This window comes from Balaenoptera physalus (genome assembly GCF_965194825.1).
Source record: "Balaenoptera physalus genome assembly, chromosome: 3".
Lineage (NCBI taxonomy): Eukaryota > Metazoa > Chordata > Mammalia > Artiodactyla > Balaenopteridae > Balaenoptera > Balaenoptera physalus.
The window spans coordinates 122550732-122567295 of record NC_138890.1 but is presented as its reverse complement, the minus strand read 5'-3'; the positions used below and the strand labels follow the sequence as shown (position 1 = coordinate 122567295).

The 16564-nt window shown below is 38.2% G+C and overlaps 1 long non-coding RNA gene across 1 annotated transcript in view; it reads right to left on the bottom strand.

The window, feature by feature from the left end:
• The window catches only part of LOC309658596, a 340006-nt gene that overhangs the window by 160439 nt on the left and 163003 nt on the right, over window positions 1-16564 (bottom strand). The window contains exon 2 of the long non-coding RNA XR_014262296.1: window positions 11520-11617. This is a non-coding gene — a long non-coding RNA (uncharacterized lncRNA). The remainder of the gene's footprint in view (window positions 1-11519; window positions 11618-16564) is intronic.

Below are 16564 nucleotides of genomic sequence, written 5' to 3'. Positions count from 1 at the left end.
AGCCTACAATAGCATCCACCAGTGAGGAGCTATCACTGGTTTCTAAGCAGGGATGTGAATTAATCAAAGACAATTTCGATGGCAATGGGAAGGATGAAATGGGAGGGATGGGGAGAGAAAACTGCAGGTGGGACACCAGGTGACAGATGAGAGCCCAACTCTAGCAGTGTCAGTAGAGAAGAAAAAAAAAGAGAATATCTAGAAAGAAAATTTCTCAACAGAGTCAAATGCTGTAGAAAAGTTAAAGAGAATAAAATTTTTTGAATTTAGCTATTTGACCTTGTGGTTGGTGTCAAGAAAACTAAAAGGACATAATCCTGTTTCTCAGAAAACTGTCACTCTAATTGAGGAGCCCAAAATGTTAATGAAATGCTAAAGTATCTAGAACACAATTTGGTGTCTATGAAATATTTCTTAAATGACGAAGATGTTCTTCCATCTTTTTTTTTCCTTCCCACCTCTTCACACTTCTTTTTTCTTCCTAGAGACCTGCCTTTTCCCAGATGACAAAAGGTTGCTGCAAAAGTCGATATTTTAGTTTATAAGTCCCATTAACTTACAGATATTTTTCTTTCTTTGGGTTAGTTTAAACCTCACTTACGATGTTAAATGGTGAGTTTTATTTTATTTTATTTTAAAGATCATTTCACTAGGGAAAAAAAAAAGAAGATGAGCTGGAGGCAGAAAGGTAAGTTAAGAGATTCTTGTACTTCTTTTCTGGTTATTTTAAGATGCTATACCATCTTCCAGGTGCCAAAGGATGAGTATTTACTCCTTACAAGGTAAATTCTAACTCCACTGGAACAAAAACACAAATATGCAGCTACATATCAAATCATTTCCCCAGGGGCTTCCCTGGTGGCGCAGTAGTTGAGAATCTGCCTGCCAATGCAGGGGACACGGGTTCGAGCCCTGGTCTGGGAAGATCCCACATGCCACGGAGCAACTAGGCCTGTGAGTCACAACTACTGAGCTTGCGCGTCTGGAGCCTGTGCTCCGCAACAAGAGAGGCCGCGACAGTGAGAGGCCCGCGCACCGCGATGAAGAGTGGCCCCCGCTTGCCACAACTAGAGAAAGCCCTCACACAGAAACGAAGACCCAACACAGCCATAAATTAATTAATTAATTAATTAATTTTTTAAAAAAAAATCTTTTCCCCAAAACTCTAGGCTTAGGACTATGTGGTCAGCTGAATTCTTGGAAGACATAGTTCCTCAAAGGGGATCCCAAGCTGATCCAGGAAGAAATAATAAATCTGTTGCTCAAAGTATTTGCAACTAAGCACAAAATACACAGGTGCTCAAGGTGTAAGGTTATTAAGCCATGAGATTGATTCTGTAAAGCACATAGGAACAACCAAAAAAAAAAACAAATCTTTTTTTATATTATAAAGCAACTATTAAATATCATAAAATCCTCTTGTAGTCTTCTGTTTTCTACCATGAGCCTGGTTTCACTTTAATACCCCCCAAACCACTCTGTGGAAATGTTTTACATGTCAACAAAGAAGCAAACAGTAACCAGAGTAGACAAAGAGAAATTTAGCTCAGACTTACAGGTTTATATATAGAGTGGCCAGACATTCTTTTCCTATTCTGCCCTTTGCACTTGCATTCTCTAGATCATGTGTCTAAATGCTACGCTGTATGCTCAAATGCCTTTGCATACAATATATTACCTCCTGTTGAGACGCACATTGTTCTCCCCTGATTTTTTGGTAGTCTTCCCATCCTCTATTACTAGTGTAGTGGTGGGTTTTGTTTTCATTCCTCAGCTACATACACTAGATTCCATCCAGAGCACTTATTCGCCTGGCTTTTTTTGGCATCTTTCCACGTGCGTCTGCATTCCTGTTAAGGGTAACATCTTCATCCCTTTCCATTTCCCCTCTTTTCCATTTCCTATGGTTTTCTCTGTTTCTGTTCTTTGGCCAACCCTCCCTGCAGCTACATGTGTTTTCAAATCTTCCCTGTATTTTTAAATTATCTTGGTATTCTCAGCCTTTGGGCTTTCAGGACTTATTCAAACTCTCTCATCTTTCCTCTGCCGTCTTTCCAATTATTTCTGGGTCTCATTTTGCACGGTCTACCCATAGCTTCTTTTTAAGTAAAATTTACTTTCTAAATAGTGAAATGCTTTACCACGAGAGATGCTTTCTGCAACCTCTCCTTGCAGCACAAATTCAAAGTCTTCAAGATGAGTGATCCACCCATCCATTTGCTTCCATCTGAACTATCCAGAGTTCTAGTATCTCCCCTTGTCATTAGTGATATAGACCACATTTCCCTATTAGAAAATGTTCCCAGAATTGGGAAACTTAGGCTAAGAGTGAGCCTGTACCAATGGCAAGTTACTGGCGTCTCTTCTCTTAGCATCCTACATTGCTTGCCTTCCCCATAATCTCATCATCCTTCCCCAAAGGACTTTCTGAACTTTGCACAAGGCACATACACACACCACATAGACTCACTTGGAAGCCTGTTAATGAAAATTTACCAGCAACTATCCTACAATTCATGGGGTACTCACTGTCTTCTTATTGATCTTGATGATCAGTAGTCAGATATCTGAGTTCTGTTATTTAAGATTCATCTTCCTTCTCTACTCTGTGAGCTAACATATCTTGATGAAGCCCTCATTTAGTAGGGACAGTATTGGCATCTCTATGAGAACAGTATAAAATAATATTTAGCTCCCATTTAGTTTTGGTTCAAAACACAAAGTTTAAATGCCACAAAAAACAGATTTATGGATCATTCTGTTTAAAGCTCTACTTATAACAACACTATGGACATATTCTAAGATATTTCTACCTCAAAAAAAGGACTATAAGAACATTCATAAGATGCCAGTTTGAACCCATGCATTAAATTGCCTTCCTTGTGCTCGCTTCGGCAGCACCATGTGCTAAAATTGGAACGATACAGAGATTAGCATGGCCCCTGCACAAGGATGACATGCAAATTTGTGAAGTGTTCCATGTTTTTATAGACAATGGAATATTACTCAGCCATAAAAAGGAACAAAATTGGGTCATTTGTAGAGACATGGATGGAGATAGAGACTGTCATACAGAGTGAAATAAGTCAGAAAGAGAAAAACAAATATCGTACATTAATGCATATTTGTGGAATCTAGAAAAAAGGTACAGATGAACTGGTTTGCAAGACAGAAACAGAGACACAGATGTAGAGAACAAATGTATGCACACCAAGCAGGGAAAGAGGGGATGGAATGAAATGGGAGATTGGACTAACATATATACACTAATATGTATAAAATAGACAACTAATGAGAACCTGCTGTATAGCACAGGGAACTCCACTTTGCTGTACAGTAGAAACTAACACAACATTGTAAAACAACTCTACCCCAATAAAAAAAATTTTTTTAATCCAATTGGACATTTATATCAAATATTAAACATTTTCTTTTTTATTTTTTTGAAGTTTTGAACTCTACTTTTTAATGGTTGGCTTTGTTCATCACTGAATTTTTGTCTTGTCTTTTGTTTTTCCCTGCAGTTTCAGAAAATTACAGGTGATGCTGGGATTCCTCTGTAAACATTTTCTATCTCTTGGTTACTATTATGTACTTTAAGATTCTGTCAGCAACTTAAATATGGTATATTTTTCATGGACCTCACCATCTCTCTTGGGAGACTGGTAGATATAACTAAATATGCTTAATGAATTAATCAACATGAGGGACAAAAGTCACAACTGATGACATGAAACACATTATAGATGTAATTCCTGCTTTCCATCTGATTCAACAAAGAGTATTTGATCACTCTGAACTTAAATTAATAATTCTTTGTAATGAACTTATAGTAGGTGACTTGTGTTATAAAACATAAACTCATTTGTATAAAAAGAGTAATTTTTGTTATCTCACAGGGTATTCATTCCTATTAAATGACATAAGGTATAAATAATGTGCAATACCTTACAACACAGCTATGACAATTAGAGCATTACATCTCTGTATTAAAGTTTGGCAAATCAAAAAAACTTGCCTTCCTTCCTACATTCCCATTGAAATAGACAAAAAAAATTAAAATGAAGGAGAAGACATCTATATCAGTCCTGGAAAACAGCAAAAGTTGTGACAAATACTTGTCAAGAATTGTTGTGACTTCTTTTACTAGGAAAATATAAAATAAGAAAATTGACTCAAGAAGAAGTAAGAAATATAAATAAGATCAAAGATTCTATAATAAAAATACCATCGAAGAACTGTCAAATTATAAAGGACATTTGCCCTGGGAGGTTTTATACATCTTCAAGAAGCAAGAAATTCTGGACTTCCTTGGTGGCAGTAGTTAGGAATCCGCCTGCCAATGCAGGGGACACGGGTTCGAGCCCTGGTCCAGGAAGATACCACATGCCGCGGAGAAACTGAGCCCATGCGCCACAACTACTGAGCCTGTGAGCCACAACTACTGAAGCCCGCGTGCCTAGAGCCCGTGCTCCGCAACAAGAGAAGCCACCGCAGTGAGAAGCCCGCACACCACAACAAAGAGTAGCCCCCGCTCGCTGCAACTAGGGAAAGCCCGCATGCAGCAACAAAGACCCAGTGCAGCCCAAAATTAATTAATTAATTAATTAATTTTTTTTTAAAAAGAAGCAAGAAATTCTAATGTTATTTAATGTGTTAAAGAGACTACGAAAAAGATCAAAATATTCCAATTCAATTTAAAAACCAAATGTCATAACCCTGTTACCAAAAGCCTGGTAAACACAGCACAGAAATCTCTAGGCCAACATAATTTAGGAATGTTTGCACAAATATATTGAGAAATATTAGCAAATCACACCAGCAACAATTTAAAAAATAATAAGCCATTAAAGATTCCAAATTCTTTGCTATTCCTCCCATTGGAAGGTGGAGCCTAATTCCCTTCCACTTGAATCTGAACTGACCTTAGCAACTGGCTTGACCAATAAAATCCAGCAGAAGTGACACTCTGAAACTTCTATGGTTAGGTCATCAGGCATCTTGCAGCTTCCGTGTCTGGGATCATTGCTTTTTCAAGCCAGATAAGATGTAAGAAATGTGACAACTCAGAAGTCACTAAACCCTGAGAAGTTCAAGTGAGAAGGAAAATGGCTATACAACAAGAGACCATGTGGAACAGGAGAAAGAAGCCAAGGGGTACCCAGGAAGTTGACATGTAAATGAAGAACCCATCTTGGAAGTGGATCCTTTGGCTCCAACTGCCCTAGCTAGTACCGTGAGAATCAGAGATGGACCATTCAACCAAGCCCTTCCTCAGTTTCTGATCCATAAGATTGTGAGCAAAATGAAATTTTTGAGGCAGGTTGTCATGAAGCAATAGATTACCAGGACAGTAACAAAATAGGAATCCATTCCAGGAATACGAGTACTTTCAACACCAGTAAATCATTCACATCAATAAGTCAAAGAAGAAAAATTATATGATCATGTAAATGTTGCTAAAAAGATATTTGAAAAAATCAAAATATACTCTTGATTTTAAAAGAGCTCAGTAGAATATGAATATGTTAATACTCTCTTAATGTAACTTGAAAAAGAAAAGTTCTCAATCTAATTACTAATTTTATACCTAAAGATATAACAATAAAAGCACTCCATTAAAATGAGAAACAAGACAGGCATACACCTGTTATTTAACATCATTCTAGAAGTGCTTGGCAATTAAAATGGATACAAAAGCAAAATAAAAGTATAAATATTGAAAAAGAGGAGGCAAAAATATAATTATTCATTAATGATTTGATCATCTAACTGGAAGACCTAAGAAAACAACTAGAAAATAACTAAAACTACTAAGTTTGGCGGGGAAGCCACTTGAACAATAAAATATTTTAAAAGCAATAGTTTTCTTATATATCCTAAATTAACCACTAGAATAATGGAAGAAACCACTCACAATAGGAGTAAAAGGTAATCATAATGCTGAGGACCTAAGAATCAAGTTAATAAGAATATACAGGACCAATATGAAGAAAATTATTAAAATTTTACTGAAAGATATAAAAGAAAACAAGAATAAATTAAAAGATACATTGTGTTTCCAGATAAAATTACCCAGTACCGTAAAGATTCCCACAAAATTTATCTGTAAACTCAATGCAATTGCATTTAAAATCCAATAGGACATTTTTAAGTTGACAAAAGTATCATAAACCTAGAAGATAAACATGTAGGAAATCTCAGAATACATTTAGCAATATGGAATGGTTAAGATAATTATAGTAAATCCATCCAAAGCAACACCTTGTACTTCGAAGTTTGTGTAGCTATAAAGCTACTGACATGGAAAGATGGTCACAAAATATTATGTTGAAAAAAACTGCAATATGCTTAGTTGGAGCCCATTTGGGTAAATTAAATAAACAAATAGAAAAATAAAGTATTTATACAGCAAAATATCAATAGTTATTATCTCTAAGAGATTACAGATTTTTTAATTTTTAAAAATTTTGCTTATATGATTTTTCTAATTCTTCTCCAATGAACATGTTATTTTTGTAACTTAAAACCAAACATGTGGGCGTATTTCTTAAGTATATCCACTGCCAACTTTGCATCCTTGAGTTTATCTAAGCCTTTGCTTAAATCCCATCATATCTTGACCTAACTGCTTCTTGGAATAATGAATGACTTTACTATAAACATGTAAAGCTGCACTTTCTTTTGTCTTCAAACTACCGTCAGCATATGTTCCTTACTCTTATTTTTCCGAGTTGTTACTCACCTGATTCATTCCCTTCATGACTAAATTTTTTATCACATCCCACTCTACCTTCATCTTTCCAGATTGAGAGCGTTAAGTAGTCAGCCCATCCTCATAAAGAAACACTCTCTTGCTCCATCTCTGTTTTTACAGCATCATTAAAATGACCACATGGCCAAAACTGAGCAGTATATTCCCAATTTATCTTTCCCTTACTTCCACTGCATAAGAATTATTCCCCCAAACGTAAAAATATCATCCTCCATATAATTTATAAGAATATTTATTGAGCCAAATATATGTATGGATTTCTTCTGCACTAACCACTGGGAAAACAGAATCTCTCTTTAGGTCAAGTTCACTGACAACATCTATAATACCATAGCTTTTTACCCGCCCCAAATAGACATAGATTTGTCTAGAGTGCACAGGTGGATCTGTATTCAAATTCACAGGGAAGGTCTTTTGTGAATCAATAAGTGCTCTGCCAGTGTCATTTTTCTTGCTGTCAAAACGCCATAGTAAAGGAAAAAAGGTCCCAACTCAGCCTGTGTAAGTTGTTAGTTTTAGGCTCTTTTCAAATTACTCTCTGTTGCGTGAGGTGGGGGAGGGGTGCACTGCTCAGGCACAAACACACAGAATGTCTGAAATGGTCTAATCAATGTGCAGAGCTACCAAGAAGAAATGGAAACTCTACCGTTTGAATTTGGATGAAAGAGCCTGGGAGCGGGGAGGAAACAGGACAAGACCAGGTGGCAGGCAAACACGTGGAGGGTTGAGGAAAGGAGTCAAAGGGCACAGCTAGCTAGCCTGGCTGCTAATGGAGCAGGCGTATAAATGTAACAGCTCCTGCACGAAGAGGGCGAGCTGGTGGGACACCTGTGAGTCACTCTGATTGTCAGCAGGAGACTGCTTGCACAGACCAGTGACAAGTCCGCTCTTCCGCGTGCACTATTTAATGTCACACAGGAGGGGGGTGTTGATGCCTCGCTTCCCTTTCATTTCTTCTCACCCAGACTGCCACAGCCTCCCAACACAGTTCCCTTCCTCTCCACTTCCTCTTGCACATTTGTGTCAGAGTGATATGTCTAAGCAATTTCTTATGTGATTGCCTTTATTTATTTTTTTCTTTTTTAAGTCATCTTCTGGTGCCTCCTGCTTCCTCTGCAAGCCTTTCAGGATAGAGCAAAAACCCCATCACGTGATATATATAAGGTCCTTCCAAACCAGGCTCAGCCTCCGGCCGGAGCCTCACATTATCCCAGCTCCCAAACCCTCCCCTCGCCTTTGCTGAGCATCCTTCTGCACTGAAGCCTTTGGCTTCCTACCTCCGCTTGTCGAGTATCACCCACCCTTCTTTAAGACCCTCCCCAAGCAGCCCAACTGGGGACCAAATAATCAACTTTTTTCTCTTTTCCTTTCTATTCTCAAAGTACTTTCGGTGAACCTCAATAAATCCCTTAATACAATAATAAAACAATAAGCACTTACAGAGCATTCATTAAATATTGGGTATCTTGCTGAGCACTTGTCTTAATTAGAGATCCTTAGGTTGTGGGAAATAGAAACTTGTTTAAACCAAGAAAAAGGGGATTTATTATAACAACTCAAGAAACCCAGGGCAAGACATATAATCAGGCTTCCAGAGGGACTGGAAAGTGATCAGAAAACAAGGAAGCTTCTCTCTCTCTCTCTCTCCCTCTCTCTCCGTCTCTCTCTCCCTCTCTCTCTCTCTCCCTCTCTCTCTCCCTCTCTCCCTTTCTCTCTCCCTCTCTCTCTCTCTCTCTCTCTCATTTTACAATGCCTCTTCCTGGTTGCTGCCTACTGCAATGGAGAGAGTTGCAAAGATCTTCCTTCCTCCCCTCCACCAACTACTACAAAACTATACATATGACTCCATTCTATTCCAGAGTGTTGAGTGAATATTGCTTATGTGTGCAGATCATTATGTATGAAAATAATTGTTGGGAAAAGAGCAAAAGTAGATTATCTGTATTAGGTAAGCATATCCTATTTAATCAAGTCTAAGATTCCGTTGATCGTGAGACACACCTCCATTTTATGTATCATCAACAAAGAAAAAAATGCTACCTTTTATCACTGTTAAGAAGCTGTCAACTGTAAGATACATTTTTATTTTTAGAGATGCTAAAATGTAAAACAATGATTCTTGATGAAATAATATGTAGAGAAAATAAAGGATAAGCTGCCTTTGTATAGCACCTAAGATCTCAAAAGGAGAGGTTGTTTACACCATCTTCTTGGGAGATGGCCAAAATCACGAGTTAACTAATACGTAAGCCCCAAGTGGAGGACCCAGCAGCTGGAGGTCAAACCACAAGCTGTCAGAAACTCATCCCAAAGATGTCATCAATGGTAGTCCATCAGTAATTAAAGGCCTGTTGGGTCAGGCCTTAGAGACCACCCAGATAAGACCTGCAGAGAGCTTGTCACAGGTTTTTGACCCTGAGCGGAAGAAAGATTCCTCAGTGTCTACTTCTTGGTCCCTGAAGCAACTCCACTCAGGAATCCAGATGTTCAGGCAAAGGGTGACCCTGCACCTCACCACCAAGGTAGACATTGCCCCTCTCCACTACGTTCCTCCCCCGGGGTGACCAGTGTGGTGGGTCAGAACAACAATGACTACTGCCCATCCGAGCCTCTGCTGCCCGCTTCTACCGCAGCCCAAAAATAGGATGTGAAGACCAGTTGTCTAACTGGGGGCTAGGAGGACAGCTACAGAACTCTTCACAGAACCCAACTGTCTCCTTAAAATGGTTTTACTCACATTCAGTATTTCTTCTAAGATCCATCCATGTTGTTGCATGCACCTGCGGTTCATTCATATTCACTTTTGCATACTATTCTGCCATGTGAATGTACCACAATGCATTCACCTACTCTCCCATAAATGGCCATTTGGTTTACTTCCTTTTTTGTTTTCTGTTATGTATGGAGGTTCTATAAGTCATCATACCCGTCTGCTGGAACACATGTGCAAATGTTTCTCTAGAATATATACCTAGATGTGATTGCAGGGTTTAGACTACATTCGTATTCAGCTCCACAAGATAATGCCAGGTTGTTCCAGTTTATATTCCTATGGGAGATATATGAGTTCCCATTACTTCAAACTCTACCAACAACTTGAAATTGTCAGACTTCTCAATTTTTGCCCATCTAGTAGAATGATGGAAACATACATCATTTATCATCATTTTATAAAGTTTAAACAATACTGAATAATAAATTGCTTAGGTATATATATACTTGTGCTAAACACACAAAAAAAGTATGTGTATATATATATATATATATATATATATATATATATATATATATACACACACATACACACACATATATACATACTTGTGCTAAACACAAAACTCAGGATAGTAATTACACCTAAAAAGAGCCAAGAGAACTGGATTATGTTTATATGATACAGGGACTTCCCTGGCGGTCCAGTGGTTAAGACTCTGCACTGCACTTCCACTGCAGGGGGCACAGGTTGAATCCCTGGTCAGGGAACTAAGAGCCCACATGCCGCACAGTGCAGCCAAAAACAAAAACGAATACATATATAATGTACATACAATATATGTACAGTATACCTATTTTTACTATTCAAATAACATAATAAAATAATATTTTTGATTGCTTTATTCTCTGTTCCCACAACACTGAAATAATGGCTGCAAATACCTTTGAAATTACATTCTTACTGCCTCATCATCAGGTTAAAAAAAAAAAAAAAGTTCTTCTCTTCTTGCTCCAGATAGAAAAAAAAATCTCAGAAAAGGACTCTAATTGGCCCAGATTAGATCATGTGTTCATCTCTGAGCCAATCACTGTGGTCAGGAGTGATAAACACTGTGATTGGTCTATCTTGTGTCCACCTCTGTGGACAGAGAGGTAGAATCTGTTGCCATAAAGGATGGGGTGGCGGTGAAGGGGTATGAAAATGCAAAGCATGACACAAACCTTAAGAATTAATATCATCAACTTCTAAAGACCGTACAAATAATAGGTGGCAGAGCTGGCATTCAAACCCAGATCTGCATGACTCTGGGGTGTGCGCATTAACCATTTCAATTCCAGCTTCTGCTGGATTAAAATATTTTGAGTTTTCTCTAGTATTATGCCAGGATTTTCTTATCTTTGTCCCTCCATCTCTTAGAAATACTACCTGGTACTTTTTAGGTGTCTTGTGGAATTAATTAAATCTGCAAACTATAGATTGCTTATTTGAACATATTCTTATATCAACCTGGATGTGACCATTTCTGAGACCAGCTCTGTGGGTCTTGTGCTCAGAAGAGAACAGATGGGGATTTGAAGAGTGGGAGGGGGTGGAACATTTTAATTTCAAGAACATTTTAGCACCACAAAAATCAAAAGGGAAATAGAAATACTAGAATTTTTATACTCAAAGTTGCCTGATGATCCAAAGTGAGCATAAGAAGAGTAGCAAGAACCAACTAACATACATTTTTCTTATTGAGAAAACGATAACCATCTAGATTTGTTATTTCTATTACATTTTTTTTGATAAACACTTTGGGAAGAAAAGTGGGTTTGGGTGGGGCCAATGGGGACATTTTCTTTGACTGTATTACTACAATTATTATAACAAAAATGTGTCCATGAGATTATTTGCAAATTTAAAAATAAATAATCACTGCCTAAATGCATGGTTTAAGTCTCTTGGCAATAATTACCAGTTTTCTGTCTCTTTCCACTTTCCCCAGCTGTGGTGATATGAAGGTATTGTTCAAAAAATGGTCTTTACCTTCTTTATTTTCATTTGGTCATGTTGGTTTTCATCTTGTTTCTTCCAGAGAATCATGTCTTTTCCTGGTACTTGTCTTTTACATTCCTTTGTGAAGCCTAAAATAAAGCAAACAAAAAAATCATTTCTTTGTTAAGTGTAATCTTATTTCTCACTGTTCATTTTGTCTTGCTTTGGAATGCTTCTAGTCTCCTCTGGACTTTGGATCTACATATTTAAACTTTTATTTTCATTTCAGTCTTTCAGTCCTTTTGTTCTCCTTCCTCTGTTTCACACACAAAAAAATACATTTCATTTTAAATGACTCACCATTGTATTGCTTCCCTGGCTTTCATAGCCATTAAGTTGAATATAGTCTATTAATTTAGAGTTGTGTTATGCTGTCTTGGTTCAGGCTGCTTCTAGTTTTGCTGAAGGATCTGTATGTGGCTGCAATTAATTTATTTTTAAATATTTTCTTTCTTTCCCTCTGTCCTCTTTTCTGTATTATCCAATCTATTACCCACCAGAGCATTATACTCTGATCCAAATTGTGCCTCATTCCAAATTTCAACTTTTTCTTTTTTCCTCTCCTATTAGACTCATTTTGTTTCTATTTCCAATCCAACTACCCACAGTCTTGCTTCACCAGAGGGTATAATACTGGTGTTTATTCAGGTGATTTTGAAGTGAGTTTTGTCCTGCATTTACTAGGAAAAAGGAGAAGGGAGGGGAGTAGAGAAATTGCAAATAATAATTGTTTCAGTCTTGAAACTAAATATTCCCTTTTGGCTATGTACACTGCTGGGATTTTTCTGGGCCCTTATTTAATCTTCCCATTGCTTTGCCTGTATTGACTTGTGCAGAGAGTAGGCTCAAAATAGCAGTAGAAGAACTAAGAACCCTGACTCAAGACCTCCTAGCCCCTTGCCCTAATCCTTTTCCCTTACCTCTTATTTAGCAAACATTAGATCCAAATCTATCCTTGTTCTTTGAGCAAAAGAAAGAAGTTTGCTTTCACCCTCTTCTTCTCTAGTCAGATTGATGTAAGCAAAAAAAGAATATGGTCTAGCTGGGTTCTGGAACTTTTTCCCGGATGGCATTACAGCCACGCCACAGGTGCAAGGTCTTTTTAACACACTTAACACATGGAAAGCCTTGGCGCAAGGAGCTAAGGCTAGAGGTTTCATGGAATTCATTAAATCTCCAAACTACAGATTGCTTAATCAAACATATTCTTATATCAACATGGATGTGACCATGTCTGAAACCAGCTGTGTGGGTCTGGTACTCACAAGAGAACAGATGGGGAAGAGAGCCCATCCCATGGACTATCAGAGGGGTAGATCCTAGAGCATTCACCCACCCCTGCCATGGTCCTCTCTGGGCTGCCCACGAGGTGTGAGATTCACATGACTACAGCTATGGGCATAATGAGTCTGCCTCCCAAAATGAGATCTGTGGCCTCAGCTCTAAAGATCTGAAGCATTACACTGCTAATTATAGTACAGTGCAATGCATTCTCGGCTTCGGGTATCAGACTCATAGCAAATTTGAGATTAAAATCTTCAACAAACTGGTTTCCCACGTGCCTTGTGGAGAGATATGAAGGCCTGTGGAAAAACAAAAGACTTGACATCACAGAGAAGTTGGGTCCTGACTCAAGAGCTCTGGCTCTGTGGCCCTGGTAGACTGGCAGAGCCTATCTCGATGGCCATCAGACTTCAGTAGAGGTTGAATTAGGCTCTTACACACAAAGTCTGTCCCTTAGTCACAAGAGTTTCCACTGTCACCCCCACCATGATTCACTGACCCAAGTCTGGAAATCCTAGGGGCAGGACCAAATCTCACAGAAAACCGTGAATGTGTCCCTAAGTCTTTTCCAGGCAAAGCTAGTGCTTCCTGTTGGTTAAAGCAGATGCCAATGAGTCCAAAGCTTGTGCAATACATGAGCCAGTTTCTCACAGGGGAAAATTCTACTCCGTGGTCAGAAACTAAACCTGTGAGTCTAGCCAGACATTTTGCAACTAAGAACGTAATGAAGTTAGTCAATTTTCTATTCAATTTTCTACCATGTTAGAAGGAATAGTGTCACTTTAAATTCTGTGTCAGAACCAGTCTTTAAAGAAGTCAGTGGCTGGAACAAAGTAGCCAGGGGTTATCAATGAAGAACAAGACAGAAAGATTTCATCTGAAAAAGCAGGAAAACTAAAAGTAACAAAATCCGAAAAGGCTCCTATGATTAGAGCAAGCCAGACACAGGTTTATGTGTCTCTATGTTCTATGGACGCAAAGGAAAATTGATGTGCTTATTGGGCGCTTCTAAACTTAGGGAGGAGAAACTGAATTAAAGAAATATCAAAAGCAATTGCTAGTGGTGACACTAAAGACGGTAAGAAAAGCTAAATTTCATGTCTTCTCACTGAAAAACATCTCCCCTGAAGTAAGTTCAGGACATCCTCACACTAATAAAGGAAGTGGGATACATGAGAGCAACTACCAATGAGTAGAGACTAAGATAAGAAGGGGCAGTCTAAGAAAAGAAAATTATCTCATTCACTGTGATGGAAGTGTAAATTAGTACATTTCTGAAAAGCAGTTAGGCAACATACTTATCAAAATCCTTCAAAATATGTGTTACCTTTGACTTAATAACCTTACTTCCAGGCTTCTACCCTAAGAAAATAATTTAAAAGGTGGAGAAGTAGGCATGTCACAGAATTATTTATGATTAGACATCTAAGTATATAACAGGACAATCCATACTATAGAAAAATATGCATTTATTTAAATTGCACCTTTAAGATTAGTCAGTAATATGAGATCATGCTCATAATATGTTAATTAAAAGAATAGATGCAATATAAGTAGAATTATCTTAGGTTTGTTTATATATTTTTTGCAAAGAAATACAATATTAATTGTGGTTATTGCTCAATTGTAGAATCAGAGTTCATATTACCAAATTTTCCAAAACAAACCAGTATTACTTTTATGATCACAACAGAAGTTATTTTTAAAGAAAATTTTAAAGTTTATGCCACAGTGTTGGGAAGAGGGGAGAGCAGAATACAAAACTGTATAAGAAAAAAAAGTCTAAAAGGAAATACATAAAATTTCTAAGTATTAATTTTTGTTATTTTAGGACTGTAGGTTGCTGTATAATATTTGTTTTCTACTTTTTGATATTTTTCTTTAGAGAAAATATATCTTTTTTATACTGGAAGTAATATTTTAAAATTTTCTCATTAAAGATAATGAAACCACCTAAGAAATATAAAAGGGACTTCTTTTTATTTGGTCTTTTATTGAAAGATGTAATAAGATGAGAGGGACTTTTCACATTTTTCTAAAATTGGCCACCAAACTCAAAGCGAGTGACAAAAACCAAAAAGATACCATGTGAAAGACAAAGCAAGAGGAGGGGCAGCCCTTAAGAGAGAGGACTAAACCGGCTCAGCTACCCTGCCGAGCCCTGCCACCCCTCTCCAGCTTCTACCACGCAGACAACTGTGGGATGCAGAAAACTTAAGGAGAATCTTTGTAATCATGAGTCACTGGTCTGGCCTAAGGGAAGAGCGCTACTGTTTGCAATTGGGGAGGCCATGAAAATGCACCTCTCAGATGTCCTACTGCAGGGGGCGCAAACAACTGCACCAGCTGTTGCACACTGGAATCTACCATCACATTTGAGCCAAGATCAGGCTTTCCATTGGCTGCTCCCAGACCAAAGACTGAGGCAGCAGGGATGCTAAGGCAGTATCCTTAGTGGTAAGGATACCAACTGTAAGGGATACCATTCCAAGAGCCTTGATAAAACTTCCTTAGAACTGCACTGAAGTCTAAGGCCTTCCTTTCTTCCTTTTCTCCTATGCAGAGGTCAGAGCAGCATCACCATCTGGTGGGTCTCCCCGCTTTCTCCAGCTCCTGCCCCTTTCCTCTTAAAGCATTTCCCCCAGTAAATCACTTACACATCTAATCCCATCTTGGCATCTGCTTCTCTGAGAACCTGGGTAACACAGGGCACTCCTCTATCCATTCAACCACCTATAGAACCCAACAATAGAACCATACCAACCACTGGGAGAGTAGACTATCACACGGCTCCCCATTTTTTTGGGTTTCCCATCTCTTTGCAATTTCTCTTCTCCTGATGCTAATATAGGTACTTAATCCCAATCAGCAAGTCTGGTTCGTATGCGTTTCCCATGGGTCAAATGAATACTGTAGCATGTAGATGGATTTGAATGGTGTTGCTTGTACCCATCCAATAGATTTAAACTACTCAGATTTGAAGTTTGATGAGGATTCAGAGTAAGGGCCTGTGGAAAGCCTTTGAGAAGGCCCTTGGCAAGGAACTGGGAGCAGCCTCTAGGACATCAGCAGTCCTGGGCCAACAGCCAGGGAACTGGAACCTCAGTCCTACAACCACAAAGATATCCTGCCAACAGCCTGAATGGGCTTGAAAGTGGGCTCTTCCAAGATGCTCCAGATAATGCCTCACTAGCTGACTCCTTGAGTGCAAGAACCTAAGCAGAGAACACAGTTGGGCCATGCCTGACTTCTGACCTACAGAAACTATGATGTAATAAGTGAGTGTTGTTTTAAGCCAATAAGATTGTGATCATTTGTAATGCTGCAATAGAAAACTAATACAACGAGATTCAACAGCATGTATTTGATAGCAGTAATGGAGAAAAGTCAACCACTTTGTTTGTGCCTCTACCAAGTTCAGAATACTTAATAAATTAATTACAAATGTTTTATTATCAAGTTTGCCTCCTATTACTAAGTGAATACATTCAAGTGTTTCATAAGCAAATTATATCTACTGTACAATGCAGTGGCTTAAAAATGTAATCTGTTACCTCAAATTATAACTATTTATAACCAATAATCATTCCCTATGGTCTACTTTTTAAATTACCACATATATGTCTCATACCTAAATTAATGGCACAATATTTAAAATAATCAACAATCTCCATAGTTCCTGAAGGAGGCAGGAAAGGAAGGAAAGCAAATATAAGGTACAGTCAGGGTACAGTCATTCCTCAGTATCCACA